The following is a 14,057-nucleotide window of genomic DNA, read 5'->3' as shown; positions in this document are numbered from 1 at the left end:
TGAAAAGTGATCCCTGTTAGGAATCTGGAAAGCATTATGCTGAGTGAAATAAGCCAGTCCCAAAGGGACAAATACCATATGTTCTCCCTGATCAGTGACAACTAACCGAGCACCAAAAAGGAAACCTGTTAAAGTGAAATGAACACTGTGAGAAACGGTGACTTGATCAGCCCTTGCCCTGACTGTTGATGAACAACTTAATATGTTATCCCTCTTAGTATTTTTTTTTTTGTTTATTTGTTCTACTTAATACTTTTGGTTGAATACTGTAATCAATACACAGTTATTCTCAAGTGTTGAAACTTAACTGAAAAGTGATCACTGTTAAATATAAGAGTGGGAGTAAGAGAGGGAAAAGATGTGGAATTCGGGACATGCTCAAGCTGACTTACCTCAAATGGTAGAGTTAGAAACATACCAGGGGATTCCAATTCAATCCCATCAAGGTGGCATGTACCAATGCCATCTCACTAGTCCCGGTGATCAATTTCTGTTCACAATTGATAATAATGATGGGACTAAAGCCAAAGGGAGCACATAAATAAGACTAGTGTCTGCAAATACTAGCTGATAGAATAAAAAAGGGAGAGAACGATCCAACATGGGAAGCGAGATACACAGCAGACCCATAGACCCTACATGAAAGATCTCTGCAAGTGAGATCCCAGTAGAAAGAATGGGCCATCAAAGAAGGAGGTTCCTTTCTCTGAAGGGAGGAGAGAACTTCCACTTTGACTACGACCTTGTCTAAATATGATCAGACTTGGTGAACTCAAAAGGCTTCTATAGCCTTGGCGACTCATGACAAGAGCCTAGGGTGATTACTGAGGCCATAAACAAGAGTGTCAATTTGTTAAGTCAACAACAGGAGTCACTGTGCACGTACTACTCATGTAGGATCTCTGTCCTTAATGTGCTGTACATTGTGATTTAATGCTATAACTAGTACTCAAACAGTATTTTTTACTTTATGTTTCTGTGTGGGAGCAAACTGTTGAAATCTTTACTTAATGTAAGCTAAACTGATCTGTATATAAAGAGAATTGAAAATGAATCTTGATGTGAATGGAAGGGGGAGGGAGAGGGAAAGGGGAGGGTTGCGGGTGGGAGGGAAGTTATGGGGTGGGGGGAAGCCATTGTAATCCATAAGCTGTACTTTGGAAATTTATATTCATTAAATAAAAGTTAAAAAAAAGAAAAGTGTACATACTTCTTGGTGCCAGACTCTAAACTTGCTCTCAATTACTATAGTTTCATCTATACCTCCACTAACATTGTTCAAATACAATTCAAAATTATCTTAAGTGCTCATCATTGAATTCCATCCCTACCCTAATTATGCTAAGGTGTCTAGTTCCTGGGTAGTATAAGGTCTCAACCAAGAGTGCAACACTGGCTCTAATAGAGTTTTCAACAGCAGTCCTGTGAGAACTAATAAAGGTATTGGTTCTCTTAATTAGCTCAAGAAGATACTGCATTGTATTGCAGATCTTATTTGACATGTTCCAATTTTCTAAGCAATATTATCAAATTTACTTTAAATACAATGTTACAGGTAGGTACTTCATATAATAGTCCTCTGCTCAATATAAGTTCATAAAACACATGTGTCTTTCTAGGCAAAATATTCAATATGCAGCCATATATTAAGAACTTTTCCATGGGCTTATGACTTTGTTTCTCTACCAAAAGCCAGTACTACTTCTAGAAGATCAATCTCCAATCCTCACACCATTAGCCAGAGTGAGCTGAAAGTAGAGTCTGTATTAGGAGTGACAATTTAATCTAGGTATCCTCCATAGATAAAGTGTATCAGAAAATTCTTAAAAGTTAAGGTGATGGATATACCCCTTAACAGTACAGGTTTTCTATTTCTGCCCAGTGACAACTCCAATTTTAAAACTCAGCTAGTTCTGGTTCAGGAGCTGCAGTACAGTGGGTTAAGCTGCTGCCTTCCCTGTCAGCATCCCATATGAGCATTGGTTCAAATTATGGCTGCTTCATTTTCAATCCAGCTTCCTGCTAGTGAGCCTGGGAGGGCAGCAGAGGATGGTCAAAGTGGGTGGGGGGTTCCTGTCATCCAACACTGGAGGACCAGATGGAGTTCCTGGCTCCTGGATTTGTCTTGGTCCACTCCTGGCCATTATGGCAATCAGGGGAATGAAATAGCTGATGGGAACACTCTCTCTCTCTCTCTGCCTTTCAAGTAAATAATAAACCTTAAAAAATGCAACTCAGTTCTTCATTTTTCAAAGGATATCTAAGCATATCAAGCACACTGAGGTTTGTTTTTTAGCTGTACTCAACTTTTGTGGGAATCGTCATTTATGTTAATTTCATCCCTTCACTCTACTCACCATGTCTCTTATGTAACCTTAATCTCACATATACATTATGAGCAGGAAGGATGTGTTAAATTTAAGAATATATTTGACATTTTGAGGGTTCATAAAGCAAAAGATTTAGAAACTCAAGCTGAAAGCATTCAAAAGTTGGGGACTGGGCCAGCACCTAGAGAAGCTCCTGGCTTGAGGTCAGCCCAACCTCAGACATGGCAACCATTTGGGAGAGAAAAGACCTCTCTCTGTCTCGCCCCGTATCTGTAACTCTGCCTCTCAAATAAATAGATCTTTTAAAAAAATAAGTTGGGAGTTAGGGAGATAAGGAGAAGCCCACAAAAGAAAAAAAGGAAGCAGAAGTTATTAAGAAAACACGCTATGTGAGAGCCAAGGAAAGAAAATATTGAAAGAGTTAACAACTGTGCCAAATAATGCTGAAAACTCGAATGGTATTAAGAATGAGAAATAACCTTTAATTTGACAATAAGGACAAGATGTCACTTGTTATCTTCACAAGAACAACTTCAGTGGAAACTTCAGTGGAGAGGGGAAAAGGCCTGGATGAAATAAATTCAAGACAGAATGAGAAAAGAGAAGCTGGAGGTACAGACCGTAATTTTGAGGAGTTTCATCGCAGAGTGAATTATTAAGGCAACAGCAATGATTGGAATACAAATAAGTTCGATGCAATTTTTTAATTGAGAGAAAGAGTTGTTATGCTAATGAAGAGAAAATAAAAAGCTACAGGATAAAGAGAAATGTACTGGAATGATGATTTTGAGAAGGCAGGAAAGCATGGAAAAAGGGAACAGAGAAAAGTTTGGCATTGCTACAATGATAATACATCCATAACAACAAGAAAGAAGGTTTATGGATTCAGTGTCCAGATGAGAAGACTTGGTGGTGACACACAGTAATTATTCTAATAACTTTTAATTCTTGGTAAAATAGAAAACAAGAAAATAAACTCATAGTAGGTATGAAGGGGTGGGAATTGGGAGATTTAAAAAGAATAGAGATATAAAACAGTTATCAAAGAGAGGAAGACCATTAATGGAGTAGGAATATATACGATCTTATGGTCAGGCAACTTTAAATGTCCATCTGAGAACAGTAATCATGAATTTAAAGTGAAATAGTTAGCTTTATAGTCATTCAGCTTTGTTCAGTTGTATGGATTCAGGAATGTTATAAGGAGAGAATTTGTTTTGTTTTTACTTTCATTTTATTGATTTTTTTACTTACATAAAATGGAATAAATTTCATGTATTTCATATATACCATTTTAGAGCATTATAATATTTTCCATCCTACTCTTCTTCCTCCTTATTTTTAATTTTTACATGACATATTTTAAGTTTTCTTTATAATCACAAGTTTAACCCTCCACTAAATAAATAATTCAACAAGTCATAAATAGAAAAACCACTGTTCCTCAAGAGCATAGACAAGGGCTATAGATAATCAAATCTCAAAATGTGAGTTTCACTCAACTACTTTACTTATTTGTGCTTTGTATATTAGTTACCATATTTGTTTTAATTAGGATTGCGTTTTGTCAAAACAAGTATAATACAGTGAGAAAGGAACACCAAAGTTAAAAGTGTTACATGATACAGTGACTATAATGATAGATGAGCAAACTTAAGCAAATTAAAGGGAAAAGTTTTTTTTTAAGATTTTATTTATTTGAGGGCTGGCGCCGCAGCTCACTAGGCTAATCCTCCGCCTAGCGGCGCCGGCCACCGGGTTCTAGTCCCGGTCGGGGCGCCGGATTCTGTCCCGGTTGCCCCTCTTCCAGGCCAGCCCTCTGCTGTGGCCAGGGAGTGCAGTGGAGGATGGCCCAGGTGCTTGGGCCCTGCACCCCATGGGAGACCAGGAAAAGCACCTGGCTCCTGGCTCCTGCCATCGGATCAGCGCGGTGCGCCGGCCGCAGCGTGCTGGCCGCGGCGGCCATTGGAGGGTGAACCAACGGCAAAAGGAAGACCTTTCTCTCTGTCTCTCTCTCTCACTGTCCACTCTGCCTGTCAAAAAAAAAAAAAAAAAAAAAAAAAAAAAAGATTTTATTTATTTGAGAGGTAGAGTTAGACAGTGAGAGGGAGAGACAGAGAGAAAGGTCTTCCCTTCGTTGGTTCACTTCCCAAATGGCCGCCAGAGCTGTGCTGATCCGAAGCCAGGAGCTTCCTCCTGGTCTCCCAAGCAGGTACAGGGGCCCAAGCACTTGGGACATCCTCCAGTGTCCTCCCGGGCCGCAACAGAGAGCTGGATTGGAAGAGGGGCATCCAGGACTAGAACTCGGTGCCCATATGGGATGCCAGCACTGTAAGTGGAGGATTAACCTACTGTGCCAATGCGCTGGCCCCAAGGGAAAAGATTTAAGGCAGATTAACAAATTATAAAGGATTAGAATCAATGGATGGGAGTTTCTTCTTGGTATTAGGTTATAGAGTGTAATAAGAAAAAATGACATTTGAAATTGAGATTAAGGATTGCATGGTTTTGGTAATAAGGACTGAAGTATGGTATTAGAAAATATGAACAAGAGATAGTGTAGGAAAAATCACTGTTGGAAAGAGCAGGAAACTGTGTAACCATATCACTACAGGACTATCGTTGCAGATATTGAGATGATCAAGTGTTAGGACAGGAGTTATATAAGAGCACAAATGTGTGCCAGGAAAAAAATCCTTCAAGGAATCAGAAGAAGTAACTTGAACAATTCTAGGAAAGCCATTCTTTTTGCTGATGTCTGCTTAAAAAATGGTTTTCTCCTTATCATTATGAATATAATAACAAAAGACAACAAGTAAGCACATTTGGAGCGCAATTCATTAGTTATGCTTGGCTGACTACCCGGATTCATTTAGCCCTTTGTCTTTACTTTGTGAACCCTGCTTTGTTGTGGTATCTATGCCTTCCTAGTGAAATCAGATGCCATGGGATGGCCATCAAGCCCATCTCCAGGTGGCACGTGATCACACTAGGAGTAACTGAATCCCCCTCACCAGGTAGGGGATGACATGTGACCTGCTTTGGGCCAATGAAATACCACGAAGATTTTCCCCACAGTTTCTGAATAAGTTCTTCTGAGATTATTTTTTTTTTATCCTGAAAGGGTTTCCAAAAGTGGCAATATATTTAATCTTCCGGTTGTTATTACATACAGAATGTGAAGCCTGCACTCCTTGCTATGTCTGAAGATAAAGTAAATACAAGGAAAGCAAAGATCTAATTACAGGCTTTCTGCATCTGCTCTAAAACAGTCCTCTTGAAAATTTCCATTTTTATGAGTCAATAAATTTCCTTATTGTTTAAGATCTTTTGATGGGAGTTTTCTCTTATTTGGGTAAAATAAGATATTCAATATATATGAAAATATGATTAGCAAAGTTGGTGAAGTAGTCTGCACTGGAGAGATGTAAATATAAACAGAATCATCGAGAAATCTCCTTGTCACAGAGCGAATCAGACTTTTCATGGATACATTAAACACAGGTCATTTTAGTACTCCCAAACACTGTAGGTGTTATACATGCCTGAATCTAGCGAAGTCAAAATGTCTTATTTTTATAAATTCAGAGCATTTAATTGTCTAAAATATGAAATAATGATAGTTTTTAAGATCCTAAACTCTCTGTAATGGGAATAAATTGAGCATGTAAGAATAACTGGAAGTTGGCTCAGATAATCTAAAAGCTTTCAGAAAATGTGTAAATATTTCACAGGCATGTAAAAATTTCCTACAATAGAAACTTGTCTAACAGTAAGAAAAGTGTCACATAGGAGTCTAAGTACTGAAACCTGTTCCTTAAAAAAAAGGTGGGGGAGATCAACTTAAAGTAGATTTTTAGTCACATAGTTCCCAAAGTATCAAGGCAAACAGAACACAATGTCATAAGAACGCTATAGCTACTGTGTGACTATTTCACCATTATACCTAATAAGCAATTAAAATAAGCTAAAAAAATAACCATAGTGAATAGAAAACCAAATATGGCAATGTGAGGGCTGGAGTGCACATGCTGCTAAGACATACAGAAAGGGGAAATAACACAAGAAGTAAATTTATAATTTATAACATTTATAATTATGAAAGCATGAAAATTATTGGATTACACTTCAAGTATCCCGTGCAAACTCAGTGAGAATAACCATCTCTACCCATTGCCATCTGATTTTCAGTGTCTCTCTCTACAAATGTCAGGTATGCCAGTGAAATATGAAGTGAAGTTTGTTGCTAGGCTTTGCATCTTTTTTTTTTTTTTTCTGCCACATGGACAGTGTATCTCCAAAAGGAGTTTATTATTCAGCTTGCTTCCTAGAGTGAAGACAACACATGAAGCAAAGTCAAAGAGAACCCACAGCCAACACACAAATAAAGAACAAGTCCCATTTTGCAGGAACACAGAGATGCATGGTTTGTTGTTATTGCAACACAATCTTGCAAATGTGTACTAATAGGAAACATGCAAACAGCATATATAGATATGGGATTTAAACCGGATATTTTAACTAGCTAAGAAAGTGGTACAAAATAGGGCATGTATAAAATAGCTGGTATCGTGTAAAGCAGTTCATATAAACACAGACCATAGTACATGGAGATAAAAATAGATTCATATCAACATTCAAATCTAAAAGTATTTTCTTCTGCCCCCACCTGCTCTCCATTCTCTTGATTCTCATGTATAATTTTTCTCTAGACATTTTAAGAATATCTCTGAAACATTAAGGGAAAGGCAAGGTTAGTCTTCTTGGTTATCCTGCAACAACTAGCATTTTCCTGCTTTCTGGCTCAGCTTGCTGCACAGATGTCTTCTGTATCTGCCAACATAAGAAAGATTGTTTCCATAGCTGGTGCACACCAGGGGCACAGTCACTGTTGGTATCTCCTGTAGTCTGTGCGGAGGATTCTGATGCCAGATAGCCAGAGAGCTGATGACTGCAGGAACAGCATGGTTCGTGTCCTTGCTAAAGTGGCAATTGCTAACTAAACCTCAATCACAAATTCTGTTGCACACTTATACTATCAGGTCCCTCAGAAATGTTAGTAATGCAGCTGATTACTTTAGTTAGAACTTTCCCTCTTTCTCTCTTATTCTACTCTTCCTCACATTCTTTCTCAGTATCTTTTGCTTTCTCACTCGAGGAATAGAGTTCATTTCAATGTACTCGACTTAAAAAAAAAAAAATAGCTCTAACTTTTAAAGTAAATATCCCTGGGGCTGGCACTGCAGCACAGCGGGTTAGAGCCCTGGCCTGGGGCGCCGGCATCCCATATGGGTGCAGTTCTAGTTCCGGCTGCTCCTCTTCTGATCCAGCTCTCTGCTGTGGCCTGGGAGAGCGGTGGAGGATGGCCCAGGTCCTCCGGCCCCTGCACCCACGTGGGAGACCTGGAATAAGCTCCTGGATCCTGGCTTCGGATCAGCGCAGCTCCTGCCATTGTGGCCATCTGGGGAGTGAACCATCAGATGGAAGACCTCTCTCTGTCTCTACCTCTCTGTGTAACTTTGTATTTCAAATAAATAAATATCTCTAATCTGTGTTTATTATAAACCCTTCTCTCCCTTGCTAGCTCTAATGTATGTAAAAATAACGTGTAATTTTATACTAGGAAAAATTCCTTTCCAGGTGGATTCACAGTCTGTTACACTGTTAGATCATTGTCTGAGTAGCCTTCTAGTGAAAAATACCCAGAAATCCAACAGATTTGTGTTGAAAAGTCACTACCCACCGACATGATGCTAAGTACTAAAGTTGGAATGATAAATGTAAACTCAGCCTTAACCCTCAAGAAACTTACAGACCATAAACAAAACTAAAAAGTAATTAGAAAGTTGTAATAGAGCTAATTCCAGCACAATACAAGAGCTTAAGATGGGAAATAATGTAGTGTTGGTGGTCAGGAAAGCATTCCTGGAGAAAAGCATGTCTAATATGAAACCCAAGACATGAGAAGAATGTCAACACCAAATAACTGGAGACACACAGAGAGGCAGAGGGAGCAGTCTTTCCAAAGATAAAGAAAGTACAGGGGCCAGCGCTGTGGCACAGTGGGTTAACACCCTGGTCTGAAGCGTCAGCATCCCATATGGGCACTGGTTTGAGTCCTGGCTGCTCTTCTTTCGATCCAGCTCTCTGCTGTGGCCTGGGAAAGCAGTAGAGAATGGCCCAGGTCCTGATTTCGGATCAGTGCAGTTCCAGCTGTTGTGGCTAATTGGGGAGTGAACCATCAGATGGGGGACACACACACACCGCCCCTCCCCCCCCCCCCCGCCTCTCCTCTCTGTGTAACTTTGCCTTTCAAATAAGTAAATCCTAAAAAAAAAAAAAAAAAGAAAAGAAAAGAAAAAGAAAGAGATCAGTTTGGAGAACTGAAAGACAACACTGATGGCTGCATAAATAGCACATGAGCTATGAGGGCAAGCCAGTGTCTTTGCATCCCTCCATATATGTATAGTAACTATTCAGGAAAAAAGGAGGATCCCAGATTGTGGAGATCCAAAAGACTTTCAAGATACATGGTTAGAAAGTAGAATGGGAACAACATCATGAATGTAATTGAAAGACACTTTATTTTCAATCTGAGTGCAATGGATAACCATTTGAGTGTTGTTGTTTTTTTTCAATATTTTATTTGAGAGGAATAGTTACATCTAGAGAGAGTAAGAGACAGAGTGAAAGGTCTTCCGCCCACTGGCTCACTCCACAAACGGCCAAAACAGCCATAGCTGGGCCAATCCAGAGCCAGGAGCCAGGAGCTTCTTCCACGTCTCCCACATGGGTGCAGGAGCTTCCTTAGGACATAGCAGAGAGCTGGATTGGGAAAGGAGCAGCTTTGACATGAACTGGCACCCCTATGGGATGCCAGCGCTGCAGGCAGAGTCTTAGCCTGCTATGCCACAGTGCTGGCCCCCCATTTGAATGTTTTAATAACAGCTAAGGAAGAATATGATCACACTCTCACTCCACCACAGTGTTAGAGGGGTATAGACTGATGATTGAGAGCAAAACATCAATTCTACTTAGGAGGCCATTGCATTATTCAGCTAATACAAACAATGGATCCTAGTTATTTTATATTTACTATGAGCCTGACTTTAAATGTTTTTTTGCATTATCGCATTTAATATTATAAAAATTTCAATGTTTTAATACTGTTTTATATTTTTTTACGAAGGAGGAACCTGAATTTCTGAGAGGCTAAGCAACCTGTTACAGGTAACAGATCTAACCAGGTAAGTAGTAGAGCCAGCATTCCAATGAAATAATCTTACTCCAGGTCGTTACTCTCAAATTATTATATAAACATCACAAGAAAGACAGTAACAATTTATTTTTAAAGTATTAGATTAGTGGAGAAAAATATCCCAGAAAAAGGGAAATTAAGGAAGGAAAATTAACAAGAGTTAGAGCAGGATCGCATGAAATTGGTGTAAGAAAGAGAATCAGGGATGAAATTCCAGTTCCCAGCTTGACTAACCTAGGAATATGGATGAATTTTGAGTATTTGGAGAAGTTGAGAAAAGATGTGAACTTATGTGGCAAATGTTTAGTGCAGTGGCTAAGCTGCCACATGGGATGGCTACATCCGATTTCAGAGTGCCTGGGTACGAGTCCTGGCTATACTCTCCATTCCAGCTTCCTGCAAATGGAAGTAGCAATGATGACTCAAGGTTCTGGGTTCCTGCCACCCACCTGGAAAATCCAGGTTGAGTTTCTGGCTCCCAACTTTGGCTATTGTGGGCATTTGGAGAGTGAGCTAAGAAATGGGAAATCTGTGTGTGTGTGTGTCTCTGTCTCTCTCCATCTTTTTTCCCTTCAAAGAAGTTGAGTAAGTTTAGCCATAAGAAGAATGAAATCAGGTCTGGTGTTGTGGTGCGGTGAATTAAGTTGCTGCTTGGGATGCCCACATCCCATATCCAAGTGTTGGCTCAAATCCTGGCTGCTCCACTTCCATTCCAGCTCCCTGCTAATGTACTTTGGAAAGCAGCAGCAAACAGCCTAAATACTTGGGTCTTTGCCACCCATGTGAGAAACTCTGATGGAGTTCCTGGCTCCTAGCTGTTATGCACAACGGGTGCATGATGAGAGTATGGAAGGTCTCTCCATCTGCCTCTCCTCTATCACTGCACCTTTCAAATAAATCTATCATTGTAAAGGAATTATGTCTTGTTATCTTCAGCAAAATACATGGAAATGGAAGACAACAGGTTAAGTAAAGAAAGACAGGTACAGAAAGACAAATACCATGTGTTCTTCGTATGTGTGAACAAATAAATTCCAACAGAGGCCACAAGGAGTTGGAATGCTGGAGGGAATTTAGATTTTTTTTAAAAAAAAATAGGGTCAACTAGGTGTGGATCACTAGTTAATGTTAACAATAAAATAAAATAGGTATGGTTTATACATGGAGACAAATATAGAACAATTTAGTGAAGATTTAGTCATCTGTTTCATAGTCTTCGAAATTATGTGTTAGGCATTCATTCAGACTTTATATAGTGAGAGAAGAAGAAACAAATGGACTAACAACATATGTAAAAATTAAAAATCCAACAAAAGATTCCAGGATATGTATTTATGCTTTCAAGACACTGGTTAAGATACCCAATTTATATAATTAAGTACCTGGTTTTGATTCCCAGCTCCAGCTCGAAGTGCCAGTTTTCTGTTAATGCAGACACAGACACAGAGATGATGGCTGAAATAATTAGATTCCTACCATCTTCATGGGAGACTTGGATTATGTTCCCAGCTCCCAGTTTCACTATTACCCAGTCATGATCTTTACAACCATTTGGAGAGTGAATGAGCATATGGGAACTGTATGTGTTTGTCCCTCTGTCACTCTCTAAATAATTAATTTTTTAAAGAAACTTAAGACAGGCAATCCAGAAGAGTGTGATACAGAAGCCAGAGAATTTTTTTTCAAGAACCAAGCTGCAATTAACAGTATTAAATGCTGATTTGAGTCCAGCACTGTGGCATAGCTGGTAAAGCTGTTTCTTATAGTACTGGCATCCCTTATGGGCACCAGTTAGAGTTCCGGCTGCTCCACTTCTGATCCAGCTCTCTGCTATGGCCTGGGAAAGCAGTGGACAATGCCCAAGTCCTTAGCCCCTGCACCTGGTAGGAGACCTGGAAGAAGCTCTGGGCTCTGGATCGGCGCAGCTCCAGCCATTGCAGACAACTGGGGAGTAAACCAGAGGATGGAAGACCTCTCTCTCTCTCTCGTTCTCGCTCTCGCTCTCGCTCTACCTCTCCTTCTCTCTCTGTGTAACTGACTTTCAAATAAATGAATAAATCTTTTTAAAAAAATGCTGAGCAAATGCCAACTTAAATAGTCTGAATCTATCCAGTTTCTTTAAGAAGAAGGAAGTAACTGACAGCTGGTGGGAAGAAAAGTTTTGGAGATAATTAAACTGATAGTAGAAAATCTTTAGTCAATCCTAGATGTTCCAAATAAGGTTGACTTTTGTAAAAATATAAGGAAAACAAGAATCCAGTTTAAGTGTATAGAAATAGGACATATGTAGGTAGCTTTTTTTGTTTCAAGCTGCAGGAATCAACTGCAGTTAACTTAAAAACATACAGAGAAATTTTTATAAGTCCAAAGCATCTCTATTATAGTTCAGGGCACAAATGCAGTCAAACCTCTGAAAGGGAGGGGTAGGCAGCCTCCCAAAATTGTCCCTAATGATCCCTGCCTCCAGTATTTATGCCCTGTTTAATCTTCTCCCCTTGAGTATAGGCTGGACCTGTAACTCACTTCCAATAAATAAAATCTGACAAAAGTGGTAGAATGTCATTCTTGGTATTAGACTACAAAAGTACTGAGATATCTTTCTTGATCATTCTTCGCCCTATTTCTACGTTTTGCTCAGGGGGAAGCCAGCTACCACTGTATAAGTAGCCTAAAGTTTGCTGTGCATTTGAGTAGATAAATCTGCCCCTGAGCTTGCTGGATCTACAGATTTTCAGATAAGAGGAACTCTACCCAAGGAGCTCTACTTTAGAAACTGAGAATTCTTATCTGTACCTGAACCTGATTTACATAAAGAGTTTCTGGGCTTTGAGCTGATATTGTAACAGAATGAGACTTCTGGGGACCTTAGGAGGGGCTCCATGTCTTTTGAATATGGTAGGGACATGAATCATTGGTGGCCAGAGGGCAGGCAATAGTAGGCAGCCACTAAAATACCGCTGAATGATCTTCATGTCCTGGTATTCAGGCCCTTGGGTAATTCTCTCTTCATGAATCTGGGCTGGCCACAGTAACTCTTTTCTAATGAATAAAATACAGGAAAAAGGAAGAGATATCTGTTCCAAGATTAGGTTAAAACAGAAGATTCTAATTTTTGCCTGTTCACCTTCTCATCCTACTAATCTCACTTCTAGTTCTGGGAAAGCAGCTTCAGAGAGAAACAGGAAGCCCTTTGGAGAGGCCAGTGTGGCAAGGCAATGGTATATCAAGTCAACAGCGAGAGAAGACATTATGCCTGACAACAGCTGTGTGACTGACTTCAGAAATGGATCTTCTGGGGCCGGCACTGTGGCTCAGTGGGTTAATGCCCTGGCCTGAAGTGCCGGCATCCCATATGGGTGCCGGTTCCAGACCTGGCTGCTCCACTTCCAATCCAGCTCTCTGCTATGGCTCGGAAAGCAGTAGAAGATGGTTCAAGTCCTTGGGCCCCTGCACCCGCATGGGAGACCAGAGGAAGCACCTGGATCCTGGATCCTGGCTCCTGGCTTCTGATTGGCACAGCTCCGGGTATTGCGGCCAATTGGGGAGTGAACCATCAGATGGAAGACCTCTCTCTCTCTGCCTCTCTTCTCTCTGTGTAATTTTCAAATAAATAAATATTAAAAAAAAAAAAAGAAATGGATCTTCTTTCAAAAAAGACTTACAATTGCTATGGCCTCAGTCAACCCCTTGAGCGCAATATTGTGAATTGTGAGAGGCTGGGAGACACTCCATTAAGTTCAAGGTATGTTGTAGATCTAAAAAATGGTAAAATTTGGCTGTGTTGTTGCACAGGATAAGTCACTGCTTGCAAAATCAACATCCCACATCAGAATGCAGGTTTAATTCACAGAATTTTTGCTTCCAATCCAGCTTCCAGCTAAGACACCTGTCAAAGCAGCAGATGATGATCTAAGTGCTTTGGTCCCTGTCTCTCCCATGACAAACTGAAGTGCACCTCCAGGTTTCTGGCTTTAGCCATCAAGCCCATTTGGAGAGTAAACCAGCTACTAGAAGATCTCTCTCTGTATCTCCCTCTTCCTTGGTCACTCTACTTTTCAAATGAATTTAAATTTTTTTTTTTCAAAATAAAATTTAAAAACTATGAGATAATAGACATTATCTTTAAGTTGCTGTGTTTGAGCCTCATTTGTTCCATTACATGGATACTAAATACAAACATAAGAACCAGGGACTTAACCATCTGAACATCCTCTCCATCTCTCTTCTGTGTTTCTCTGTACTTTTATCTCTGTGAATACCACAGCAAATACAGATAACCCTGGGACCCAAATCCCTAGGGAACCAATTCACCATACTTCAATCAGTCTTCTCCTCTAAAGAACACCATGTGTGGCCAGAGGGGCAGGATCACACTGTACCACATAGCTACCATTGCTTATGGATCCTCAGCCAGTTAATGGAGGTCCTAAAAGGTTAAGCACAGACAACCTGAGCCCAGAGAGAATATT

The sequence above is a fragment of the Oryctolagus cuniculus genome, chromosome 11 (assembly GCF_964237555.1).
Source record: "Oryctolagus cuniculus chromosome 11, mOryCun1.1, whole genome shotgun sequence".
Classification (NCBI taxonomy): domain Eukaryota; kingdom Metazoa; phylum Chordata; class Mammalia; order Lagomorpha; family Leporidae; genus Oryctolagus; species Oryctolagus cuniculus.
Note: the sequence above shows the minus strand (reverse complement) of the source record.